The sequence below is a fragment of the Geotrypetes seraphini genome, chromosome 13 (genome assembly GCF_902459505.1).
Source record: "Geotrypetes seraphini chromosome 13, aGeoSer1.1, whole genome shotgun sequence".
NCBI lineage: Eukaryota > Metazoa > Chordata > Amphibia > Gymnophiona > Dermophiidae > Geotrypetes > Geotrypetes seraphini.
The window spans coordinates 35,365,350-35,372,028 of record NC_047096.1 but is presented as its reverse complement, the minus strand read 5'-3'; positions in this window follow the sequence as shown (position 1 = coordinate 35,372,028).

The following is a 6,679-nucleotide window of genomic DNA, read 5'->3' as shown; positions in this document are numbered from 1 at the left end:
TGCAAACCCATAAATTATGATATCCAGATGTTAAATCTGAAACTGTCCCCATTGTGTAGTATTGAAGTCTTGGGGGAGGGGGGGGCTAACCTTCACAGGATGGAAGTTGCTAGCAGACTAGATTTGCCACTTCAGTCTTATCTGTCAACATCTGCATTAAGCTTCCATGCCATCTGCATGGTAGTAATATACAAACAAGCTTTTTACAGAGATGAAAGACAGTAGAATTAGAGCAGTGGTCTCAAACTCGCGGCCTGGGGGCCACATGCGGCCCGCCAGGTACTATTTTGAGGCCCTCAGTATGTTTATCATAATCACAAAAGTAAAATAAAACAGTTTCTTGATCATATGTCTCTTTAGCTATAAATGACAATATTATTATTAAGACTTGGCCAAAAGGAAAGATTTATAAACTATAAAGAGTTCTACCGCATGCAAAATTCTCATTTCTTTAATAAGACATTAACTATTTTTTCTGAGGCCCTCCAAGTACCTACAAATCCAAAATGTGGCCCTACAAAGGGTTTGAGTTTGAGACCACTGAATTAGAGGATATGAACTTAGGTTGTAAGAACATAAGAACTGCCATCTCCGGATCAAACCTTCGGTCCATCAAGTCCAGCGATCCGCGCACGCGGAGGCCCAGCCAGGTGTATACCTGGCGTAATTTTAGTCACCCATATCCCTCTATGCCTCTCGTAAGGAGATGTGCATCTAGTTTGCTTTTAAATCCTAGAACGGTGGATTCCGCGATAACCTCCTCTGGGAGAGCATTCCAGGTGTCCACCACTCGCTGCGTGAAGCAGAACTTCCTGATATTCATCCTGGATTTGTCCCCCCTCAACTTCAGTCCATGTCCTCTTGTCTGTGTCACACTGGACAATGTAAATAACTTTTTTTCCTGCTCTATTTTGTCGATTCCTTTCAGTATTTTGAAAGTCTCAATCATATCCTCTTCCCAAGGGAGAACAATCCCAGTCTCTTAAGTCGTTCCTCATATTCCAAGTTCTCCATACCTTTTACTAGCTTCATTGCTCGTCTCTGCACCCTCTCCAGCAGTTTTATATCCTTCTTTAGGTTGGGAGACCAATGTTAGACACAGTATTCTAAGTGTGGTCTGACCATTGCTTTATAAAGCGGCATTATAACTTTCTCCGATCTACTTGTGATTCCCTTCTTTATCATGCCTAACATTCTATTAGCTTTCTTTGCCGCTGCCGCACATTGTGCCAACGGTTTCAGACTCAGGAATAACATCAGAAAGCACTTTTTCATGGAGAGGGTTGTAGATACCTGGATGGTGGGAAGTTGCACTATGGAGTGATAGAGACATTATAAGATTCTTGGTCTTGTTGTCCTATCTGTTTCCTAATAATTCCTGGCATGATGTTTACTTTTTTGACTGCTGCCACACTGTAAGAAGATTTTAGTGAATCTATGACAACACCTAGATCTTTTTCTTGGGTGCTGACTCTTAAGGTAACATAGTAGATGACGGTCCATCCAGTCTGCCCAACCTGATTCAATTTAATTTTTTTTCTTCTTAGCTATTTCTGGGCAACAATCCAAAGCTCTGCCCAGTACTGTGCTTGGGGTCCCACTGCCAAAATCTCCGTCAAAACTTATTCCATCCCATCTACACCCTCCCAGCCATTGAAGCCCTCTCCAGCCCATCCTTCCCCAAATGGCCATATACAGACAGTGCAAGTGTGCCCACTATTGGCCCCTAGTTCAATATTAAATATTGGCCCCTAGTTCAATATTAAATATTGGATCCTAGTATCAGGTAACTGTAATTTGGATAATTTTTCCTGATGTGCATCACTTTGCATTTGTCCACATTAAATTTCATCTGCCATTCGGATACCAATTCTAACTTCCTAAGGTCTTCCTGCAATTTTTTACAGTCCACACATCTTTTAACAACCCTGAAGGTTTTTTTCTTCGGGAAATTTTTTTATTGCCCAAATATCTTCCTTCATTATGCCTAAACATCAAGAAAGACAGCAGTTACCCACCTGACTGCAAGCTGCAGTTCACCTTCACCAGAGGGAGATCTCGTTTTCTACAAATCACCTCACAGGGCTTACTGGCTGCTCAGGGCATCAGGAAGAGCCCAGAACTTGGGAGCAATACTTCACTTGGCCCTCAAGGACTGGCCATGCCCTCAGTGCCAAGTTTGCAGCAGTCCGGTGTGCACTGTGCAGCAACGTGAGGAAAAGAAAGTGCTGCTGAATATTGCCCTTGATGGGTTCATTGACGCCAGTGGCAAGCGAGTGGTTTTGGTCATTTGGAGTCTTTGCTGGGGGTTGCAGAAGGTTTGCAAGGACAGCTGGTTCTAGTTTTGCCTCCTTTAGCCAAACCTACACAGATAACGCTGGACTCTATATGCGTAGCAAGCAAGGCCACCTATAAGATATGTTGGACTTTCTCCTATAGTCTCACAGAATGTTAATAAGATTGAGAAAGTGGAGCAATCTATTGGTAAATTTGATAAGAAACTCAAAGAATTATCCCAACAAACTCCACATTTCAAGCAAATTCGAACTATATTGAAACAAGGTAAATTGAACTTTCATAGGAAATTGGAGAACTTTGATAACTGTACTCGATTTCTTAATCTGAGACTTTTTTGATTTTTCCTAAAATCATGACTATTCCTCCTAAAGAACTATTCTATCAATTTTTGAAGGAAATCTTTAAAATATGAGGAATTCAATTTTCCCCTTTTATACAGAATAAATTATATTCCAAGGAGCTATGGGTCTTTGCAGAAGGCTCAGCGATCTATGGAAGAAAATTTCAATCTCATCTTGCTTGACTATTTCACCAATTAGAAAACAAACCATAGCCTAGAAACAGCTGTTTTATCATATAAAAATATGAAAACCATGCCATTCTACTATAACTGACGTTTGATATATTGGAATTAAAGGTCAACAAATAAGCTGCAACTACGGGCAATGCAGCAACACAATATGAGTAGTGGGGGAGCATTTGTTTTGGGGTTTTTTTTAAACCCAACTATACAAATTTCTAAAACAAAAGGATAGCAGAAGGTGATGTGTATGCAGAGGAAGGAGGAGAAAACAGATATACAGCAGAATTTACAGAGATGAGGAGCGTCCACTGAGGAAAGCATTGTTCTTGCCTCTGCAAATCCATCACAGCACTGGAACAGAGTCTGCGATGGATTTATAGACTGGGGAGAGAAACATCACACACAGCTTGCACTTGCACAGACTTAAGTGAAAGAAGCATCCCCATCAAAGATCAGTCACAAACTATTCAGTCCAATAAAATGTGTTTGTCGTCATTACATTTCTATGCATTCCAAGCAGATGTCAGCTATGTTACTTTATATTAAAAATATAAAATGCTATCAAATCTTACAGTATAATCTGTTTAAGTGTTTATTATTCAAACATTGCTTGTGATTTCTACAGTCCACTATTTACACAATTTACAAAACTGATCATGATGCATCAATATCATACTTTTGTTTTTATTTTACTGTATAATCTCTAAATATGGGCTTCTACATGCTAATAAAATATGTTTAAATTACATTTCTCTAGAACAGTGGTTCCCAACCCTGTCCCAGAGGACCACCAGCCAGTTGGGTTTTTGGGATCGCCCTAATGAACATGCATGAGAAACATTTGCATATAATAGAGGTGAGAGGCATGTAAATCTACTCCATACATATTTATTAGGGCTATCCTGAAAACCTGACTGGCTAGCGGTCCTCCAGGACAGGGTTGGGAATCACTGCTCTAGAACATTAAAATGTAATATGATTGGAAAGCTGTGAATCTGAACTCTCAAAAGGACACAAAGTACAAAAAAAATATACTCTAGCTAATGTGGAAATATCCGTATTAAAAATATTTTGATAAAGTCACTTTCTCTATACCTGAAGCCTTGGGATAAGTATGTGAAAAACTAAAAAAGGATGTTGTAACATTTGCACATTAGCACAAACACTTTTAAAACACAGCTCTTATCTGAAATACTTATTCACCTTTTAAATGTCATAAAACAATATTTTACAACGTTCTCTAGATCAGTTTTTCTCAACACGCAATATGCATACCCTTGAGGGGGTATGCAGCATCGGGTACTGTATGTCTCCCAACTTCCTTCTGCCATTGTGTATATGTGGTGCTGTATGTCCCCCTTCCTTCTGCCATTACATATCGCCCGCCTTCCTCTCCTCCCCCCCCGGAACAGCAGCGGCAGCTGTGTGAGCTTTGCTAGGCCAGCCCGCTACTGATGAAAGAGGAAGTTGCATCATAGGTGTATATGTGGCACTGTATGTCCCCTTTCCTTCTGCCATCATGTATCGCCTGCCTTCATCCCCTCCACCCCCAGAACAGCAGTGGCAGCTATGTGACCTTACCTACGCCGGCTCGCCTCCGATGAAAGAGGAAGTTGCATCATAGGAGGTGAGCTAGCCTAGCAAAGGCCCCGAGGCTACCTGATGGAATCGCCGGCTCAGCAGTACCTCTCCTTTCTCTAGCAGTAGCTCACTGCATGCTTTTAACTTCCCCACAGAACTTCCGTTAGCGTTAGTTTAGCTGCGGTTTCATCAGGCAGCCTCAGGGCCTTTGCTAGGCTGGACCACCTCCGACAAAAAAGGAAGTTGTGTCATCAGAGGTGGGCCGGTCTAGCAAAGACCCCCGAGGCTGCAACAGCTAAACTAACTCTTGTGGCAGCTCTATGGGGAAGATAAAAGCACACAGTGAGCTGCCATTCGGGAGAGGAGAGGTACTGCTGGACATGGGGAAAAAAGGCTGGACCACCTCCGACAAAAGAGGAAGTTGTGTCATCGGAGGTGGGCCGGTCTAGCAAAGACCCCCGAGGCTGCAACAGCTAAACTAACGCTAGTGGCAGCTCTGTGGGGAAGTTAAAAGCACACAGTGAGCTGCCGCTAGGGAGAGGAGAGGTACTGCTGGACATAGAAAAAGGGTACTGCTGGACATGGGGAGAGGTCCTGCAGGATAAGGGGGAGGGAATGGAAGAGAGAAGAGGTGCTGCTGGACCTGGCAGAAGGGGAAGGGAAGGTGCTGCTGGACTTGAAGGAGAAGGGGAGGGAAAGGAAAGGTGCTGTACGCTGGAGGGGAGGGTGAGATGGTGCATGGCGAGGATGTATATTAGTTGTGAGTGGGGTTGAGGGGAGGGAAGGAAGGAAAATTTTTGTAGGATTAGTGAGAGTGATGAGAGAGGGAGACATGGTGGTAGGAAGGAGGGAAGTCACACTTGAGGGAAGAGGCAAGGAGAACAAGAGTGTGTAGGAGGCAGAAAGTGTTGGACTCATGGAGAGAGAGGGAAAATTGGATGGGGAGGGCAGAAAGGAGGGAAGGAGAAATGCCACACTCAGGGAAAGGGGAGAGGGCAGACAGTAAAAAATTGGAGAGATAGAGATAGATGTTGGTTGAGAGAGGGAATGAGGACTGGATGAGAGGAAGCATTCAGGAGGCAGAGAGAAACAAATGCTGGACTGGTGGAAAGGAGGGAGAAATGTTGGATGTGGCAGTAGTGGGAGTAGGAGAGATGCACTCTGGATCTCTCTCTCTCTTTCCCTACTCCCCTTGCAGCAAGGGAGGGAATGAGAGGACAGTGAGAGACAGAGGAAGACATGTTGCCAATGGGCGTGGAGGAGATAGGAAGAAAAGTTGGACTCGTGGACAGAGATAGATGTTGGTTGGGGAAGGGAATGAAGTCCGGAGAAGAGGAAGCATGTAGGAGGTAGAAAGAAAGAAATATTGGATGCACAGTCAGAAGGAAGTGCAACCAGATAACAAAGGTAGGAAAAATGATTTCATTTTCAATTTAGTGATCGAAATGTGTCAGATTTGAGAATTTATATCTGCTGTCGATATTTTATATTATATTTGTCTATTTTTCTATAGTTGTTACTGAGGTGGCATTGCATATTTTAAAATCAACTGTCTTGACATTTAAAAAAAAAAACAAAAAACAAATACAAATGATAATTAACATTTTCTCTGCGTACAGTGTGCTTTGTGGTGGTTTTTTTTTTTTTAATTCTGTGGTTACCATTATGTATTAATAAGATTATATTGTGTGTGTATATGAAAAATGGATGGAAGAAATTGCATTACAATTAGTACTATTATTATGGGGGTGGGGTCTAGAGCAGAGCTTGGGCAGGGGTACTCAGCTGATATTTGTTAGACTCACCCCCTCTTACTAATGCGCACTAGCCGTTTTAGCGTGCATTAAATGCTAACGCGTCCATAGACTATAATGGACACGTTAGCATTTAGCACGCGCTAAAATGGCTAACGCGCCTTAGTAAGAGGACCCCTTAGGGGGTACTTGGCTTGAAGAAGTTGAGAAACACTGCTCTAGCTGAGCAGGGGCTTCCTGCGAGGTATCTTAATATATGTTTTGAAGTATTAGGATGTGAAAATTTCCTATGAGAGCAGCCAAACCATCCAGGCATTACTTGTAGGAATCATCAGCATAGCAAGAGGATACGAGTTAAAAATACATTCATTCTTGCATTCTTTAAGTAACGAATTAAGCCCAGAGCAGTTCAACACATGTATGGGATCTTAAACCCCACAGATGTATTTCACACACTAGCAAGTGGAATCAATTGTGGTTGAAGCTTTTGGCTGGAATTTACAACATTCAGTTGCCGATTAGC